Below are 19,770 nucleotides of genomic sequence, written 5' to 3' on the forward strand. Positions count from 1 at the left end.
GGGCTGAAGGTCTCCTGATGTAGGCCTCCCAAATTTGGGGCAGTCTCATACAACCAAATTTGTTGAGGTTTGGAGAATTTCTTAGGGCTGAGGCTGATTCCATAAAGAGTCTTTCAAATTTGTATTTGCTACGGTGTATCACTGTAGCTTTCTTCCACCGTATTCTGTGGCGTGTATCCAGAGCATGGTCCGCAAGTCCAGAATGACTGTATTTTTGTAAACAGATGTAGTCCTTGTGTTCCGAAATTCTGATATTTGCTGTCCTGCCTGTTTGGCCAAAGTAAGACAGTTTACAACTGCAAGGGACCTGGTAAACACCAGGTAGGTCTAGGGGAAGTGGTTGGTCTTTAGTGGAGCGGATAAGGGTTGCCAATTTTCTGTAAGGTTTGTAACAGGAGGTCAGGTCATGTTTTTTTAAGATTTTGATAATCTTTTCTGAGGTGCCTCGGATGTAGGGAATGGTGATGGATTTAGAGTAATCCTTGTTGTGGAGGGGGAGGAGGGGATCTGTGGTTTGTAGGTTCTAATATTTTATGGATTTTGTTTGGGGGGGGGTAGCCATTGGCTGAGAAAGTGTTGAGGATGTGATTTAGTTCAGTGTTTAGGGCCAAGTCGTTTGAACAGATTAGTTTAGCCCTGTTGTATAGTGTTTTCACTACTCCATGTTGTTGTGAGGGGGGGGGATGGTGGGATTGTTGGTGAATGTATCTGCCTGTATAGGTGGGTTTTCTGTAAACTGAGAGAACCAAGGATCCATTAGGCTGGCGGGTGACTAGTGTGTCTAGGAAAGGGAGGTTGTTGTTTTCCTCTTTTTCCAGAGTGAATTTGATCCTGGGGTGTTGGTTGTTTAAGTGTGTTAAGAAGGAGAGAAGTGTTTCAGAGCCATGTGGCCAAATAGCGAACACATCATCAACGTAGCGAAGCCATACGGTTGGTTTTTGTGGGGCAGAGGCTAAGGCCTTTCCTTCCAAGGTCTCCATAAAGAAATTGGCCAATGGTGGGGAGAGTGGTGAGTTCCTTTTGAAGTTCCTGAAGTTCCCGGTTTTGTAAGTTCCTTTAGAAGATGGAAACGTCACGTTACCGAAATATCGGAAAATATTTCTTAAAGTTTAATTTAATTTATATCCTTAACTACGTTGTTCAATTCCTTAAGTGTTTTAATAATGCATAACCAACGTATAAGCCTGTCTACGAGAATCAACATCATCCAGGAGATACAATCGCACGGGAGGCCCGCCAATACGGTAAATTGAAATTGAAGCTGTCTAGACAATTAAATCGTCTAGCGTTCTTGAAACGCTGCCGGAATAATAAAGTAATCCCGAACTGTGTAAAATTTAAGCACCGGTTTGTGTCACAAAAAGCTTTCCGAATATATAACCGCGCTAGCTACGCGTTGCTACGCGAACAAATCACCGCCACGCGGTCGCTCTTAGCGGACATTAACGAAGCTATTCGTGCCGTCGAAGATGAGCTTTCGTGCACTTTGAACCACGATCTTTGGTCGATTTTACATGACGTCTCATGTACCGCTGCCGAAAAAGAATTTAAAAAAATACGAGGCCGACAGATGAAAAAGTTCGAGAAATTAAAAAAGAACTCTACCGTCCTTCCAAAACCTGCTACCAACACGGTAATCAACCTTTCTTCAGTCACCCTGAAGCCTGAAGCACTCAACGCGCTGTCACGTGGACACAACTTCGCCATTGCTCCCAATAAAATACCTAGTGAGGATATTATGATCCAGATCGAACGCGGAATCCGTCACCTTCCACATCAAGTCGCCAACAGTGTAAGACTGGATGTAGCCTGTGTCCTTTCCAAAGCAAGACCACCAAAAACCAACATATCAAACAAGGAATATAAAGCTCTACAGGAAATGAAGAATAATAAAGAATTAGTTATCACCAAAGCGGATAAGGGAAATGCAACTGTAGTACTTAACCAAAAGGACTACACAGGTAAGCTGAATGCTCTTCTATTAGATCGGGCCACTTACCTCCCTATCAATTACAATCCCACCAACTCTCAAATTAGAAAACTTCACAGGCTCCTTAAGAGAGTCACTTCTTGGCCTGTAGAAGTTAGCAACAGATTAAAGCCGTTTAACTCTATACCCCCCCGTATTTACGGACTCCCAAAAATACACAAAGAAAATGTGCCATTACGTCCCATAGTGGATGGCACTGATTCCCCCACATACAAATTAGCTAAACATTTGGCCAAAGAGCTCACACACTATACTGGCAACACACCATCACACATAAAAAACTCAGCCCATTTCAAAGCCAGAATAGAAAACCTTACACTCCAACATACTGACATAATGGTCAGCTTTGATGTCTCCTCTTTATTTACAAATGTCCCACTCAAGGAAACTTTAGAGCTAATCCAAGCTAAATTTTCTCCCGACATCTCAGCCTTATTTCAGCTCACAATGAACTCAGGCTATTTCGTTTGGCAAGGAAAATTCTACAAACAAATAGAGGGGACAGCCATGGGTTCACCACTCTCCCCACCCTTGGCCAATTTCTTTATAGAGACCTTGCAAGAAAAAGCCTTAGCCTCTGCCCCACAAAAACCAACCGTATGGCTTCGCTACGTTGATGATGTGTTCGCTATTTGGCCACATGGCTCTGAAACATTTCTCTCCTTCTTAACACACTTAAACAACCAACACCCCAGAATCAAATTCACTCTGGAAAAAGAGGAAAACAACAACCTCCCTTTCCTAGACACACTAGTCACCCGCCAGCCTAATGGATCCTTGGTTCTCTCAGTTTACAGAAAACCCACCCATACAGGCAGATACATTCACCAACAATCCCAACATCCCCCCCTCACAACAATATGGAGTAGTGAAAACACTATACAACAGGGCTAAACTAATCTGTTCAAACGACTTGGCCCTAAACACTGAACTAAATCACATCCTCAACACTTTCTCAGCCAATGGCTACCTCCCCCCCCCCCCAAAAAAATCCAAAAAATATTAGAACCTACAAACCACAGATCCCCTCCCCCCTCCACAACAAGGATTACTCTAAATCCATCACCATTCCCTACATCCGAGGCACCTCAGAAAAGATTACCAAAATCTTAAAAAAACATGACATGACCTCATGTCATGTTTTTTTACAAACCTTACAGAAAATTGGCATCCCTTATCCGCTCCACTAAAGACCAACCACTTCCCCTAGACCTACCTGGTGTTTACCAGGTCCCTTGCAGTTGTAAACTGTCTTACTTTGGCCAAACAGGCAGGACAGCAAATATCAGAATTTCGGAACACAAGGACTACATCCGTTTTCACAAATACAGTCATTCTGGACTTGCGGATCATGCTCTGGATACACGCCACAGAATACGGTGGAAGAAAGCTACAGTGATACACCGTAGCAAATACAAATTTGAAAGACTCTTTATGGAATCAGCCTCAGCCCTAAGAAATTCTCCAAACCTCAACAAATTTGGTTGTATGAGACTGCCCCAAATTTGGGAGGCCTACATCAGCAGACCTTCAGCCCAACGGCCAAGAACACCTACTTAGCCCGCTAGAGGGCACCATCTGGACTGTTAGGAGAACAATAGCTTCATCTCTTCATTCCCAGTGTTGTAGTGCCTACGTGCACGTAACTTTTTTTGTAAGTTCCTTTAGAAGATGGCAACGTGACGTTGCCGAAATATCGGAAAATATTTATTAAAGTTTAATTTAATTTATATCCTTAACTACGTTGTTCAATTCCTTAAGTGTTTTAATAATTTATAACAAGAGTTCTTCTGGAACATGTTGACGTATGTATACTGTTTTACTGCTCAAAGAGTTCAAGAATTTAAAGGACAAAATATTGTCAGTAACTCCACTAGGTTGTTCACCCATACTTCAAAATACATAATGCTTTATAAGTGTCTTGTTGAGAAAAAAAATGGAGAAACCTCACTGTCAGTGCAAGTTCACAAACGTTCGCTACTGCAACTGCATTAAACATTCTTGAAACACATCTTTAACGTTTCAGCTATTATTCTCTTCTCTTGCTGTTAGTAGAGGATTATATCCATTTTTTAGATGTTTGTACCCAAACATTATTTCCGAGTCACTAATCCAGAAATCAGTCCGTGCAACTGAGATGGACTGGATCGATATCGTAAGTCTAACCTATGCAACAAAGATCAGGTCCATCCTTGGGTTTTTGGCAATTCCTCAAGAGGGGAGGTTGGTTACCGATAAGATCTGTCCTTTTGGGAACATTTATTTTCCATTATTAGAGAAACCATTTATGATATCGTCGTCACTGGGTGATAAAAGATGATGCGCACACATCGTAGTAATTCCATGTGTCACATGGGACAGCTAAACAGAGATCATACACTGAAACTCTCAATGGACGTCCACCCTTCCTTATACAGTATTTCCACATGGTATGATTTATGACACAATCGGGACTGGTCCGGGTATAAATTGACCTCCAGTAACGGATTTTGTTATTTGGAAAGGAAGAGGAGAGGATGTGAAATGTGGTAGGCACAATGAGTTTTAATCCGCTTGGAAGAAACCCTTATATTTATTATTCGCATACTCGAGAGGCTGAAAATATTGTAGCAGATCAATGCCATGAGAGCAAGGGAAACGAAATCTGTTGATGTTATTTTTGAAGAACCGGAGGTTGTAGTCTTCGAGGGAATGCTTTACGGGGAAGGTTGGTTCTACAGAACTGAGGTGGTTGCAATAAAATATGAATGGGAGTAGAAAATTTGGTGATTAGTGAATCAGCGATTTAACTGTGAATTGTTGTTTTTCATTATCGTTGTAGATTTTGAAGAAGTGCAGAATGTAGGAGATGATAGACGCCATTTCTCCTCTCAAACTAGTCTTTGTGGGACAATGACTTAAGACAACTGTGAGAGAGAGAGGATTTTCGATTAGTCAGCTACCCTCTTCGGAACAACATTAAGAATTTTTAGAGAGGTGTTATCACACCACTCCAAATGTGAGAGTAGAATTCCAAGGCTAGGAGGATTTAGGATTTGTACACAGTTAGAAGCTGGACAGATGAAGAGTAGCGACTTGAGTGAAAAAGAATGCAACTCCTTTTTGGAAGCCAAGGATACTATAGAAGTGATGTGCATGTGTCAGGAAAGGTTAAGTGTAAGGATCATTCTGAGAAGAGAAATCTCTTCTCGACAATGGAGCTGAGCGTTATCAATGTGGAGAAGAACAAAGGCTTGTTTTTGCTAGAAACAGAACTGCTGAATTGTGTTTTGGAAACATTGAAAGACATTATGTTGTTATTGCGCCACTGTAGGAAGTGTAGTGAAGATCTGTGTTTAAGGCACTTATTGTAGATGATGAAGCTTCTACAAGGAATAGCGATTGCTGTTATTTGCAAAACTGTGAATAGAGTTTGAGGTTAATGAGAAATGCTCATTTATGCATGACAGGGTGGGACAACTAACAGAATCCCGATAAATCTTTACACTAGCCCGAAAATTTGAAGAAAGCAAACTTCTATTATCACATTACATAGGGTTTGGCATTGAGGACTTCTCAGCCAATTGCCATCTTATGGTCTGCCCAGTACCAATCATATTCACCGATGAATTATTTTAGGCTGAGGGGTACGGAATTGTTTTAAGAAGTTTTCGTTCAACAAATGACTGGTTTTCTTTTATGCAGTACCACGTCAGGTGTACTAAAGTTTGGGCTTTTTTTTTAAGTAATGATAATATGTGACTACAATTAAAAGTAAATAAAAATGATGTTATTCTTCGACTGTAGGAAAAAAATGTGAGTGTATCTTTCATTGCTTAATGTGAGACCAGCACCTCTCGTTAATGTGAATTCAGCACTCCTCATATATTGGAGCTATGAATAGTACCAGATGTGCATTATAATAGTTACCAGCTTTTCGTGGATAGGATGAAGTTAAAACATATAAGACGATATCCACGCAATAAAAACAATCACAAAAATAAGAAGAAGGAAACAATGACATTAAATATTAAAACTGGAAGCGTCATCAGGAGTTACCCAAGAACTACAACAGGTGACCTTATCCTGAACGTTGTGATATCAAGGCTCGAGAAAGTTTATCACGTCTAGTGAACGACCCCTTAACTAGTGCAATAAGAGAGAGAAGGGTAGACAGAGAGAGAGATATGGGATTGGATACGACAGACGACACTAGCACTACGCTACGCACCACAAAGAAACTCACATGGGCGTCATAAACGTTATATTCGTTTAGGAAAATCACATTATTTTAGATTCCAGAGAAGTAAAGACTCCCCTTCCACTCATTTCCATCACAGTAACGTGAAATGCATCACGGTGAAGAAACATGGAAAAGAAAAGAAATAGAAATTAGGGTTATAATATCCCTCAATCAACTGACAAGTCACAGTCATTCGATGTATCTTGTATAATAATATTGAAAGACGATTTAAGGAAGTGGTGGAAATGGTGCAAACTTGAACACGGTACTGTAATAAAAATGATGAGTCACCTGTTTATAACGTCTGAATTCCTCTTAGCTGCCCTAATAAGAAAGACATGGGATGAGATAGCTAATACTACACTACACACCATAAGGAAATGTATAGCATGAGACATGGATATGCAGCTTCTTACGATTTTAAGTAAAAATACAAACACATTTTTTCGAAGGAACGTTTTTTAATCTATTTTCATCGTATATTTGCACGATATCCTGAGTTAAACGAGGAATCATAAGATTCCTCGATAAAATTGACATAGGTCTGGTTTTCTTGTATCCAGTGGTGATCACATATTCTGTGATTTTTTATTATTTATTTCTGTTTCCGTAGAAAGAAGATAAAATAACCAACAGTTAACCGTGTTTACTCAACTCTTTTTTTTTTGAAAGAGAATATAATATATATATATATATATAAATTTTAAAAAGCTGTTTGTGATTTCTTTCTCTATTCATTGCTAAAATAGGATAAAATGTTTATTAATAAAAATTATCATAATAATAATAATTGTTGAAATGTATATTTAAATATTAAAATTAAATCTAAGAAGTTTTGTTTAGACAATGCTTTTTTTGCTTTATTCAACCACGTATGCAAAAGCTGAAAAGGAGGGATATTTGTTTTTATTCCATTATGTGAACGACGATCTACAATGCTAATGCTATCTTTCTGTTAATGAAATTTAGCTTCGAAAGAGAATACAAGTTTAAAATAAATAACAAAATGTATCTTTTAAAATAATATTTATACTCGGTGGTAATTCCGATCTCCAAAAATCAAATAATAAACAGGGAAAAAAAATCCGTCGAAATCAAATCGAAAGAAAATAAACATATATAACAGCAAAATTAAATACATAAAAACATCCAATTAAAATCAAAATATTAAAAGTTACATCAGCGCATGTTTACCATCATAGTAACGAATCAAAATAGGATGTGATTATCATATGTAGGAAAAAAAAGAAAATAAAACATATGCGTTTAATTATTAGCCTTATTTTTTTTTAATAGTCCTTATAAGGACTGCCTTAAAGGGGCGAAGCAAGAATGTTTTTCATCTTCCCCGTTATCTGTAGAGGACAGTGTAGGGATAAGGTGTTATTGAGCTATTAAGCTCTGATCATGGCAGGAGGGTAACAGCAATAGTCGAACCTTAGTTAGAACTTCATTCGCTACAGCATTGCCATTCATTACCCTCCAGTGGTATTAATCACCGCATCTCACGGTCGATTCCCAATGAACAGCTTAATTAATTACTAGCCTTATCCTTATAAGGACTGGCTTAAAGGGGCGAAGCAAGAATGCTTTTTATCTTCCCCGTTATCTGTAGAGGACAGTGTAGGGATAAGGTGTTATTGAGCTATTAAAACTCTGATCATGGCAGGAGGGTAACAGCAATAGCCGAGCCTCAGTTGGAACTTCATTGGCTACAGCATTGCCATCCATTACCCTCCAAGGGTATTGGATTGAATGAATCAATCACCGCATAATTTCTATAATTTTACTTATAGTTAAATTATAGAAATTATTTCTTGGTGTATTATATATGCTCATTTAACTGCTTATAAAAGCATAATTAGGAATTTTGCATTTCATTTTTCAATATTTATTTTTATACAAATTATTTATATATAAATTATATAGACCATACTGAATTATTATTAATCTGGTGGAAAGGTTGCAACCCACTGTATAATCAAGTATATTACAGAATATTAGAAAAAATAGATACCTAAATATTTTAAGACAATACTACATGATATTAATCTATTAAAGAAAAAAAAATCTTATCTGTGAATGATTTAATTTTATATTGTAATATTATTAATATCATATTCTGTTTGTCTTACTCTGTCTACTTCATGTACGAGTACAGTTTTTCTGTCTTACTTTTCGAAACATCAGCTAGGTGACTGCAGTAAAAAAAAAAAAAAACAGCCTATGATGATAAAAATTTGAGAAAAAAAAATAATAAAAAGCGCGCGCTAGAATTTAGTGAGAACTTGATTAACTAATCCTCTTGTAGGAAGCCTCAAATTAACTTCACATCTTTATCGAAAGAAAAGAAAAAGAATCCGAGGGTAATGCATTTCCTCGGGCTTTCATCCTAGTGCAATGAAGCAGAGGGATTTTCTTTCCTTTTTCTAAGAGATGGTGTTCATTTCTGTTTCCTAACACCGTCCGTAAGTTTTATGCCTCATTTAGGTTCATTTAGTCTACTACGGGCACGTACACCGCATCTAACTTGGGTGATGTTTACATTTATCAAGAAGTAGAGTACCCTTGACGATTTTTAGCGCCGTCCCTTTTCATGGACGACATTCATCACCACAACAGCAGAAGTGGCTGAGAGACGTTCGCTTCCAACCCCCCCCCACTCTTCTTTCTTCCCTCGTCTGTTACTTTCCTCATCATCCCCCTCTGCATTCTAGATTCTAGATGTCTAGTAGCCTTGGCAGACACACACACACACGGTAAGCGCCATTACACCACTGGCATTATCATTGTTTGCACTGATCGAACAGCACTCCCGGCCGCGGAGGGCTACAGTTCCCTTCTCTGCCACGTTTACATGACAGCTACGTCGCCCTAAGAAGCGTTGCTAACAAGGAATCTTTGATATTTTTCTTATCTCCTAGATAGAAAAGAAAACAAAATTGAGAAAAGTAAGTTATAAAGAATATCTGAAGAATTTGGATGTAAGTTTCTTTCGGTTCTGTGGAAGATGGCTGACATTCGAAGAGAATTTTAGTAGAAGAAAAGTGTCTTAAAAAATAACTGTTCGCTAAGACGGACATTTTTACATTCTCACGTTTTTTTACCTTCTTACAAAAACGCTGAAGGCTGCGATTCAGTTTTAATAAGATCAATGAAAAAAGCGGTTGATTCGGTGATCTTGTTCGAGTCACCCCCACGTATCTAGGCGAAAAAGTAGAGAAAGGTGAAGATTGAAGAGCAGATAAGAGTGAAAGAGATTCATATTATAAACGTGTGAGATCAGCAGTTTAGGTTGAGGCAAAAAGCACAGAATTATGCTAATAAACGCAAAGAAACTACGTTTAATGTTTAGCTTAGATTCATTCGATAAAAATGCGAGTTTAGTTTCTAACTATAAATTAAAGATGCCAAGAAATTATATTCTTCGTTTAATCCTTTATCTAAGTGTAAGCAAAGTTTGCCTCTGAAGTTCCTTCAAGACTAGGCAACTCATATATAGATATAGGCTAATGAATTCACATCACTTGCCCCATTATGCAAAGCACATATCCTTTCAAACATGTATAATACTATTCATTATAGGCATTATTGAGAACGAGATCCCGAATTGATACCAAAGCTGAAGTAATACAGAAGTCATATTTTCATATACGTGTAGTCAAAAGGTATCGCATTTTATTACTAAATTACTCTGGATTAGTTTACATACTAACAGGAATACGTGGGTGGTCTGAAAAGTTCTCGGCCTTACAATGAAAAAACGAATTTATAATTTCAAAATTACCCAACATAATCTTAACATAACCTTTAAGACTAACACATTTATTCCAGAGATGCTCCAGCGCTATTATCCCGTCCCTGTAGTGGTTCTCAGTAAGATAGGCAAAATACCCCCTCTACAGCTGCAATAACCTAGAGGGGGTATTTTGCTTCGAAGAAAAACACTGACCAGCGAGGAAACGTTTTAGTTTTGGGAAGAGATTGAAGTTAGAGGGAGCCAAATCAGGGGAATAGGGTGGATGTTCCAACAATTCATAATGCAGATCCCTTAATTTTTCCATTGCCAAAACACCTTTGTGGGCAGGTGCATTGTCCTCATGAAAGATGATGGTTTTGTTCTGCAAACCGGGTCTTTTCTCACGAATGTTTTCCTCTAGTCTGGTTAGAAGATCGGAATAATATTCCCCGGTTATTGTTTTACCCTTTTCAATATAATTAATAAACGAAATGCTTTTAGTATACCAAAACACCGATGCCATGACCTTTCCTGCTGATGGAACCGAGTTTGTCTTCTTTACCGCTGAACGGTTTCTGTCCACTGTTTTGACTGCTGTTTGGATTCTGGTGTGTGTAATGGTGAATCCAAGTCTCATTCATAGTAATACAACGACGCACAAAATCAGTTTTATTCTTATAAAAACGCCTTCAAGCACTGTACAGATATTTTCATGCGAGTGCGTTTTTGATCTGCTGTGAGCAAGCGCGACACCCATCTTGCGCAAAGCTTTTTAATTTGCAATTCTTCATGCAAAATATATCCTACACGTTCTTTTGAAATGCGTATAGTCTCAGTAATTTCTTGCACTTGGACTCGCCGGTCATTCGATACCATACCGTGCACTTGATCAATGATTTCTGGTGTTGTTACACTTTTTGGACGTCCTTCATGTGGATCATCTTCAAGGATGCTACGGCCACGTTTAAACTCGGCATCCCATTTCTTAATTGTCGAAAACGAAGGAGAAGAGTGCCCATAAACTTTTATGAACTTAGAATGAATTTTCTTTGGCGTTAAACCTTCTTTTGCAAAGAATTTTATAACCGCATGACACTCAATTTTATCCGTTTCAAGGGATACAGACAACACTTTTGCTTCCGACGGCTGTATTAAACAAACTACTTGATAGAATGACTTGCAATTTCACGTGGATGCTTACGACAGATGTACCAACTTGCGGATAGTGTTTCCATTTATGGTCGAGGCCTAGAACGTTTCAGACCACCCACGTAAATGAACAAAAATACAGTATTTTTAATGTTGCATTTCTGTTAATTCTTTTTCCCTCACGACATTCATAAGTCAGATTACGGTGGGGGTAATCTTTCACGTCAGATGAAAGCAACAAAATACTCGAAGCCGCTAAAGAGAAGGGGGGAAAAAGAACATGCTGTAGCCACATAAATTCTAGTAGTAAAGGTTTCTTTTATGTCACCTGCACATTAAATATAAGTTAGAAGCGACGCAATCGTCCCTTATGAGAGTTTTATTGACCACAGATGTACGACTAACGATGACACCCGAAACCTGGACGCGAACACTTTAAAAACGTTTTGTGGAAAATCTTCAGAGAAAACAGATGACATTTTTGACACTGAAAAAACATGCATTTGTTCGAAATTGCAAACAAGGGGTAAGTTTGTTGCTAAAGCATGCCTTACCAAAAAAAAAATGTTTTATAAAAGAAATATGGAATCCGTTCAGAAATTCACAATAAATAAAGTCGAAGTAAGATAGAAGCAATAAAGCACCACATTCGTATTCGTATCAGTTACGAATAACAATAATTCGTTAAAATGTGAAATAATAGTTATAACATATTTTAAAATTTATATATGAAATAAAAAAGAAATTTATATGAAATTATAAACAATATATAATAATAGTTAAAAAATAGACTTTTAATTTTTTTAATTTAAGAAATAAATTGAAAAACGTAAGAAAATATTAATATCACGTTTATTATTAAGAATAAAATTCTGTTATAAATTCTTGGTTAAGCAATACCAATGTTTAAGAATGAAGAATATGTCCTTTTTAGAACTTCCAGGGTAACAAATGGCAATGCTGTAGCCAATGAAGTTTTAACTGAGGCTCGGCTATTGCCGTTACCCAGCCATGACTACAGCTTTTAGCTCAATAACACCCCATCCACACAGATTTTCTTCATTCAGATGACGGGATAAATAGTCAAGGATTCAGTCCATCGCCCAGTTCTTTTAAGAACTTCCAATGTTTAAAGATTAAGCAATGCTTAATCTATAATCTCTGAATAAATTACATCATCGGCCTTTTAGAGTAGGGACTATTTTAATATATAATTATAATTAACTGAATTAAAATAAATTATACATATGTGAATGTATAGTTTAATCAGTTAAAAGATGAGGTCAAGGAAGAGTTTTGACTTACTGTAAAATGAAACACATTTTTTTAGTGAACACACGCACACACACTGATCTAAACATAATATACTGGCAGAGGTCACTATATTTTGTTTAGAGTAGAGAAAAGTCCCCTTAAAGTGATACCATTAGGTTCGGTCCAATATATCATCAAGAACCTACTCCGAATAACCGATGAGAGCTGTAATCTCGTGAAGAGGAAATGTTGGGTCTCTCCGTTGATGTCAGACGTAATTATGAAAATATCACTCGTGTGGGTGGAAAATGAACTGGAAACATTTTCTGAGCGATGAAATTTCTCTACTTTCTAGTGATGCCCAGAATCACAGACGTTTGGCCTTCCCTCTGAGGTGTGTGTGTGTGTGGTGGGGGTGGGGAGTCACAATTTGACCGCCGCCTATTTCGTGGGTAATAAATCCAGAGTTCATCAACGCGAAGAAGGGAACGCACACCACGTAGAATATTTGCTGTCAGATTTTACAGTTTGGGATAATTTTATTAGTCCTTTGAATATCTTTATACACTACATGATTTCCCCCATATTTGACAATATATATCGGGAAGTCATTACGTTAAATATTTGCGTATGACATTTTTTCCTTCTTTTCTGGAGAGGTATGATTTAAACTTAAGTAATAACAGTACTTTATAATTCCGATCATTGTGATGTTCTAAATGTTTCCAACCCAACAATTCTTCAAAGTTGGATTTAATATTAAAACAGAATTGGGAAGAACGAATATATTTTCTGCAATATCTCGAGATTGCAGAAAATTTACAGAACAAATATTATTATTATTATTATTAGTTTTTACATAACCAGGCATCTTTCCTTCCCCCCCTATTATGTTGACTAGTTCTGAGTTTAAACATGCGTGGACTATCTCTTTATTGCTATTATTATTTACATCGACTTCGATAATAATTCTTGTTAAGTATGCTTCTGTCTTCAGTCACGCACGCATTATTTCTAAATCAGGTCACATGAAGGCGCCAGAGCGTATCGACTTGTGATTCAGCTATCATTATATATTCTGAAGCCTGCCTTAGTAAGCGAATCAAGTGAAACTTTGTGGGCTATCACTGGAGAGATGGGTGGGGATCGCAATGTGTGAAAGTGGGCTGATGCAACTGAAGGGTGATATGTGGGTGTCAACGTGATGCAGGTAGGGTCCTCAAATAGCTATTAACTTTTTAATGCGGTGTGTTATTTTTATTCAAATGCTAATATTACGTCCCATATATTAGCTTCTCGATTTTGATGGAAAAGCAGTAGGAGGTTACGGCCCTACACGTTTCTTTATTCATGTTGTCTGACAGATATTGATGTTCAGAGTTGTACACCATGAATGTATAGTGCTATTTCAAATGCTATTAAAAATCGAATGCTCGTCTGCTATTTAAAACATCCCCTTTGTATAAAGCAAAAGTAAATATAGAATAAATGATATTGGCTACATACATGCAGTATATGTAAGTAATCTCTCTTTTTTATGTTTATTAAAGTTTAGAACTTCGTTAACTTACTTATTTAAACCCTGATGATGATAAAACATTCAGATACATTGTACATTAAATTCTTCTCCCAGATCTCACAAAAATGATTTAGTTTATATAACTTACAGTTGCGAAAACACGTATTGTCATAATACAGTAGTAAAATAAAAGAACAACGGCAAAACTGTATTCGTCCCAGTTTCGTGTAACTGTACATTAGGTAAAACAGGTAGGATAATTTGCAGAAATCTAAACCTAAAAGGAATTAGACATATTTTCTTCAAACCTCCCCTACTATTAATATCAAGCTCTTTAAGAGATAAAACATTTTACTATATTTCTGTTCTATTTTTTTTTCCCGAAACATATAATTTCTAAAATTAGGCATATCGAAAATTTCTGATCTGACTCTAAAGTTCAAATTAGAAAAAAAATTCATTATAATAATTATTATTATAGTTTTCAGAAATTACTTCTTAAAAGACACAGAGCTTCTGATATCATAACATCCCCGTAGTGCAGTCTGAAGAACGGCTTACTACTTAGTGGAAAAGACCCGAAACCGTTACGACGTCAGGATTAACCGCCCTATCAGCAAAATCAAAGATATATAAATTAAGTTATCTGGTCGTAAGAGACCATCGGATTTAATTGTACACCGAGTGAATCTGGGATAAATAACTAAATCGTGGATATATAAATATTTAGATAGGCCTGCCTAAAATCAATATTAAATGTTTAATAAATCAAAATACTGGAAAAGAGATCCTATACTAATTTTTTAGATAAAAAAACTATATCCTTATAAGGACTGACTTAAAGGGGCGAAGCAAGAATGCTTTTCTTCTTCCCCGTTATCTGTAGAGGACAGTGTATGGATAAGGTGTTATTGCGCTATTAAAGCTCTGATCATGGCAGGAGGGTAACAGCAACAGCCGCGCCTCAGTTAGAACCTCATTGGCTACAGCATTGCCATCCATTACCCTCCCAGAGTTTCATTCATCACTCCTGGAACACACAACAGCTCGACAAGGTCTTAACTATTCTATTTTTAAAATAGAAAAATTGAAAAAAAAAAAAGATGGTGTATTATTAAAATGAAATTTAATTCTAAATATTTTTTAAATTTTAAAAGTATTTATTAATTTCGACATGAAATTATAGTTACTAAGATATAATAAATTACCGAACGTTTATTATTTTTTTAATTATTAAAATATTAAATTACGTTTATTTAACTTAAAAGCCGCTGATTTCATCCGGGTTATCCTGTAAACGTATGTTAAAGTCATGAATGTAAGGGAACTTAGTATTTATCCTTTGTGTGTGTGTGTGTGTGTGTGTGTGTGTGTGTGTGTGTGTGTGTGTGTGTGTGTGTGTGTGTGTGTGTGTGTGTGTGATAGCTCCATCCTAGTAAATAGCTGGGTGTAGACCATATCGTTTCCGTTTATGACGCCAAATATGTTCTCATCGTCCTACTGGGTAGTACACAAGATTCCTACGGTGTGGGATTTGCTCGGTAATCTTTATAGTGCACTCTACTGTCAGCCAGTTGCAGCTGTGCAGAATCCTCGAAGGCCAGCGTCTTTATCCTCGTCTAATACGACCACCAGGCTATTCGAAACGAAGTACACTATATCAGAAGCATCAATGCAGTGATTTAACTGTTTTTCGCTCTTTTTTTTTGTGTTTTCATTTTTTAGACGAAGTCATTTGAAGGTATTGCATTCAATGTGTATTAATGCTTTGAGTTTTAGTGTTTTATCGTCATTAGCTTTTTTATATCCTATTGCAATATACTTAACTTATATTAATTTTTTTATAATTTTATATTTATACAAGAAAAATGAATTTTTTATATTTATTTCATTTTAAACAATAAAAAGATCTTTGATTTAAATGAATTATATTTATTAATTTTAAATAAATTGTTATTTTTTATTTATTTTTTATACAACTTTTTTAAAAAAATAATTTTTTTGTTATAAAAGAGAGATTTTTTTTTTCTCTCGTGACATTTCGAAAACGTGAGTGTAGTGGCGGATGGTGGCGATAATTAATTGTGATTGAGACGGAGTAGTCGTGAATTGTGATTAGTAGTGGAAGAAATGAGGAAAGATATAAAACTATGAATTCCCAATCAAGTAGCAGTAGTGTTATCCCAGAGAAAAACAGATTAAGAAGACAATATCAGAGAACAATGGACCCAGCGGATAAACAAGCAGTTAATAGAGCAACAAACCAGGTTCTGTGTGCCTTAAAGGATCACCGTAACCAATTCTGGAATAACAAAATTCATCAATTAAACACAGAGGATCAGTCAATATGGAGAATGATGAGATCACTCCGTTCGAAGCGTTTTATATTCCTCCAATCTAAGGTGAATATAGTGTTGTCTACAACGACGAGGAAAAAGCAGAAGCATTTGTAGCTAGTTTAGAAAAACAATGCAGCCTCAATTATATCAACACAGATATAAATGTCATAAGAAAAATCCACACCCAAGTGCGTAAAATAACTCAAAACGCCTCACTCCAATCCAACAACAAATCCGTGTCACCAACAGAAATATATGAGAGCTCAAGAAAACTAAATAACAAAAAAGGCTCCGGGCCCAGATGGAATAATAACAAACAAGGTGCTAAAGCTACTTACCCTCAAAGAGGTTATGCATCTAGTAGACATCATTAATGCCATCCTTCGTCTAAATTATTTCCCAGAGCGATGGAAACTTACTGACGTTTTCCTAATTCTCAAACCTGGAAAAAATACAGTTTCCTGAAAATTACAGACAGATCAGTCTTCTATCATGCGTAGGTAAGATAAGCCGAACGGGCTATACTCACAGGGGTTCAAGAGGCAGCAGATATCAACCATGTCATTCAAGATGAGCAATTCAGCTTTAGGAAATATCACTCCACAACGCTACAAATTTACAGAGTTGTCGAATATATAACCCAAGGGTATGAATGGCACCAACACTCTGGCGCAGTTTTCCTGGATATCACTCAGGCATTTGATAGAGTGTGGCATCATGGTCTAATTTTTAAGCTACACCAAGTTGGAATTCCAATACCACTAATTCTACTCATCAAATCCTACCTAAATAACAGAAAATTTGAAATAAAACTCAATAGGATCAGATCCACAGAGAGGAGAATCACGGCTGGAGTCCCTCAAGTTTCTCTGCTATCTCCCCTACTCTTCTCCATATACATCGCAGATCTCCCCAAATTGTCCCCATCTATCACCGCTCTATATGCCGATCACACAATCATTATAGCCAAATTCCTTTGTCCACATCTGGCCACAATCAAGCTGCAGAGAGCAGTCAAGGAACTGGAGGATTGGTACACCAAATGGCGTATCGCAATCAACCCAAGAAAAAGCTCTCTAGTACTTTTTCACCAGACATAAAGCAGAACCGAATACAAGCATACAAATGTTTGGTAAAATCATTCCTTGGTACAATTCTACCAAATATCTGGGAGTTCATCTTGATAAACGCCTATATTTCAAGACATATATAGATGGTGTCGCCACAAAAGCAAGTCAGACTATAGCATAGCTATATCTACTTTTGAATAGAAACAGCTTCCTAAGCATAAGCAACAAAATTCTTCTCTATAAATCAGTAATCAGACCTCAACTAACTTACGCCTCTCCAACCTGGGGGTCACACAACTAAAAGCAACATCAACAGATTACAGACAATCCAGAACAAATGCCTAAGAATGCCCCGTGGTTCATCAGAAACATCCAGTTACACCAAGAAGCCAATCTTCCAGATATCAACACCTACATGATACGCATTGCAGAGGAATTCTTTACAATCACAGATAATCACCCAAATCAGCTAATTCGACAGGCAGCGGACTACAAACCCTCAGATCGTTTCAAACATAAAAAACCGAAATCCTCCATCGCAAGAGAAAGCTCATACAGCCTCAATGCTCACAATGAGCGGGTAAATTACCCAAAATAATCCCATCAGCCACAAACTAAAATCCAGATGAAGGGATGAAGAGTCAAGGACTCAGTCCATCAACCAATTATAAGTTCCAAGTTATTTCAAAATAAATTTAAAAAATTTATCAAATAATTGAATGGAATGAAAAATATAGAGTAAGAGGTTCGATGTCCAAAGAAATTTAAGACTGCTTAATGATTGTTGTTATTTTTCATAACAGAATACTTTCTTTCACAAAAATACATTTTATATTTAGTACGTTTTAGTGTATCGATCCACCTGTCTGCTTAAGAAATTATTGACTCACATAAAAAAAAAAAAAAACAACCATGTGAGTTTCATGTTTAACTAGGTTTCAATACCTCAACCTCAGGAACAAATATAAATACGAGATAATAGCATCACGATAGGGTGAGTCACTCTATCAGGGCTGACAACAACTAGCTGGCATTCGCATCGCGGATTTACTTGAAGCAATCTGTATTGCGAACGTGTTGAAGATGTGTAATGAAGTGAGGAACATAAACAGAGGATGCAATCGTTCCTATCTAAACGGGGGCGAATCATACCAGTGTAAAATGCAGGAGATAGTACAATATTATATTCTTCGAAGAATTCTGTGAGGGGTCTTGTGGGATTGAGACAGAATTTCCAAGAATAAAATCCATAGTATTGATAACGCAGAAAAAAAGTAGCACGTTATTATAAACTATTTCTATCTTAAATAATTCACTCTCATTGACATTATACAAAAATAGAAATAGCTTAATAATAACTATAACAGTATGTATCAGGTTATCTCTTAAACATATCAGGAGTTTCCCTTCGCCCTAATAAATCATGGAATTAATTCTCTGCGTAAGCGCCATCACACCTACCAAAATGATTGTAATACTCTTCAGTCTATTCTGTTACAGATACTTCAAAATATGTACCCGTGACCACAGTATTGGTACTTAATAATATACTTTAGTGGAAGAAAACATGAGGTAATAAAATCATCCTAATGAAATTGAAAAAAAAATGAAGAAAGATAACCAGCAAAGAAATTAGAAAAGAGATATTAAAGAAATATGTCGTTTTAAATACAAACAAATAGTACTCAAATACTATTAATGAAATTACAGCTGAGAAATTATAATGATTTTAATCATATCGTAATGAGCTGGAACCGTCTCTGCCTTGAGTCCTGAGATGCTCAACAAATATAAGTAACAGGAAAATAGTGATGATGATGATGATGATCAACCTGTTTTCTACCCACTAGAGGGTGAAGGCCTCTCCCATTGAGGGAGGGTTGGGTCCAATTCTCCCATGGTGACCCAGTCCATCTTGGGAGAGTGTTTATTCACTTATATGAAGGTGGATGACAATCACAAACATCCATGCCTAGGCGGGATTCGAACCCACAGCCTCTTGGCTGGAGAGCGGATACGCTATCCGGCCAACCAGGAAAATAGAAAGCACTGAAAATTCAAAAACCTAGAACGCCAATTCTTACATGGATGAAGACAGGTGCACTTAGTTACCTTTGACTCAACTGATCTATGAGATCTGTTCAAAAATGTTTGAGTGCTGGCCTGTCACACTGTCACGTCAGTGTGGCAAACATGACGAATGATCCAATAGGCAGAATTAAATCTATTGAATCATTCGTCATGTTTTTCAAACGTGTTAATACATAATACATTGTAACGTGATTTAATTTCTAAGTGTGTGTGCGTGTGTGTTGACTTCTGTCTTAAATTAGGAAAAAGTCTAAATATTTCAAACACCAAAAATATTTGGTGTTTGAAATATTAACGAATATAAATAATAGAATTATTTATATTCGTTAATGGAGGATTTCAAACGAATGGTTGCTAATCGACAAAATATTCTTTCTCGAATAAAATTTGGTTTATA

Source organism: Typopeltis vanoorti, chromosome 7 (genome assembly GCF_054136105.1).
Source record: "Typopeltis vanoorti isolate ZY-2024b chromosome 7, IOZ_Tvanoo_1.0, whole genome shotgun sequence".
In the NCBI taxonomy this organism is placed as follows: Eukaryota; Metazoa; Arthropoda; class Arachnida; order Uropygi; family Thelyphonidae; genus Typopeltis; species Typopeltis vanoorti.